Genomic DNA, 2,071 nt, shown 5'->3' on the forward strand with positions numbered 1-2,071 from the left:
AACAATAACAGATAAGTTCACCAAGAGGAAAAAGCAAAGTGGTCACCCACATGAATTTGTCTTCTTCCTTTTCTCCTGGCAGTGCAACGTGTGAAAGCAGAGGCTGCAGCAAAAATGCTGGAGGAGATGCAAAAGAAGAATGAGCAGATGATGGAGGAGAAAGAAAGGAGTTACCAGGAACATGTGAAACAATTGACTGAGAAGATGGAGCAGGAGAAGGCCGAGTTAAAGGCAGAGCAAGAGAGGGTTCTGTCTCTTAAACTTCAGGTATGTAATGGCATCACCTTGATGTTTGTCTTTTTCTGTTTTCTGAACACTCTCCCTGACCTGTTTGTGTGGCTGTTAGAACTCGAAACCCGGAAGGACCTTGCTTGCTCACTTATACCTTTCAATCCCTGTCCTGTCTGCCTGACTTGGAGCCTGCCTATGTCTGGTTATTGAAAAAAAATTATTTTCCTTTATCTCACATCCAGTCCTTTGTTAGTACATTCTTCAATCAATGGTAGCTATTATCTTCCAGGCATTATAAATATGTCTTATCTGTATCTCTTGCTTAATATTATATGAAGCAAGAATTGCTGTGTACCTATACCTTAGGAGAAGAAACAAAGGTTCAGAAAAGATGAGCTTTTATAGGGTCACACAGATCAGTAAGATATCTGAACCACCTTCCAACTTAGAGGAATCTACAATCACTGTTTTTCTGTCACACCTGGTATGACTTTGGTTCTAAGAGAACCTTTATGAGCAGAAAGACTCCTTGCCTCTCACACCTGTGTCTGCCACTCCTGACTGTTTGCTATGCCCTACGTCTAGTTTGTGTAGTGGGTTATGTGCCGAAATCCTGTGTGGACATTTAGGGGCCTTGATGTCCTTACTTATACCCTGCTACTCTTGCCACCAAGCTGTGGAGGCTTAAATCAAATTCCCTCATCTAATATTCAGACACTTCCTTTGATTTTGAGAATTTTTTATTTCTGTCATGTGTATGTATATAAAAGTCTGAGTGTGTGTGTGTGTGTGTGTGTGTGTGTGTAAAAGAGTCTATAAAATTTGAAAAGAAACATTTGATTAAGATTGCCCACATATGTTGTATAGGATTAATGGGACTTATAATTTAATTTTATCACTATATTAGAAGGTATAAGCCAAAATCACTCTTAGCTAAAGGAAGCTCAAGAAAAGCAATCATGCAGCTAGGATGTCCAAGAGAAAGTATAATGAATATTTATGGTAGAAAAAATTTCAAGAAGAAATTAACTACTAAGAATGTGAAAACTAGCTAGAAGTTGAGATTTGCTTACTGATATACTTTATTTACTCTTTATTTGTCCCTTTTTAGGAACAGGCCAAGTTACTAAAGGAAGGATTTCAAAATGAGAGCAGGCAACTTCAGAGAGAAATAGAGAATCTCAAGAATAACATGAAAAATACCGGCGGCGGTGGTTGTATCTTAATCTAAAGACCTAAGGGAAAGCTTTTCTGATCACTCTACCCAAGGCATAACTCAAGCAGTTTTAGAATCTGGAAAAATGTCACAACTTGAGAAAAAGTGACCTTCTTTAAGCTGATAAAAGAAATCTACAAAAAGCCCTTCACCTAACATACTTAATGATAAAAAATGGAATGCTTTGCCCCTAACACAGGAATAAAGCAAGGATGTGAAGTCTCCCCACTCCTGTTAAACAGTATAATGAAAGGCTTCCTACAATATGGCAAAAAGGAAGGAAGGAAGGAAGGAAGGAAGGAAGGAAGGAAGGAAGGAAGGAAGGAAGAAAGAAAGAAAGAAAGAAAGAAAGAAAGAAAGAAAGAAAGAAAGAAAGAAAGAAAGAAAGAAAGAAAGAAAGAAAAGTCAGAAAGGATAAAACTGCCTTTATTCTCACACACTTTGATTATCCACATAGAAAAATCCCAGTGAATCTGCAACAAAAGCAAAAAACAGCAACAACAATGACTCTTGGAACAACTTTGTAAGTTTAAAAAGGTTGTAAGATTCAAGGTCAATACACAAAAATCCACTTTCAATTGTATTTTTATATAAAAGCAATGGACTATTGGAAACCAAAAATTA

General features: G+C 37.1%; 1 long non-coding RNA gene across 1 annotated transcript; it reads left to right on the forward strand.

The window, feature by feature from the left end:
• The first annotated feature begins 102 nt into the window (after positions 1-102).
• Positions 103-1,731, forward strand: LOC106724727. Its single transcript, XR_001360564.1, has 2 exons — positions 103-267; positions 1,343-1,731. It is a non-coding gene; the product is annotated as an uncharacterized LOC106724727 (long non-coding RNA).
• Positions 1,732-2,071: the final 340 nt, after the last annotated feature.

This window comes from Myotis brandtii, unplaced genomic scaffold (genome assembly GCF_000412655.1).
Source record: "Myotis brandtii unplaced genomic scaffold, ASM41265v1 scaffold9478, whole genome shotgun sequence".
In the NCBI taxonomy this organism is placed as follows: Eukaryota; Metazoa; Chordata; class Mammalia; order Chiroptera; family Vespertilionidae; genus Myotis; species Myotis brandtii.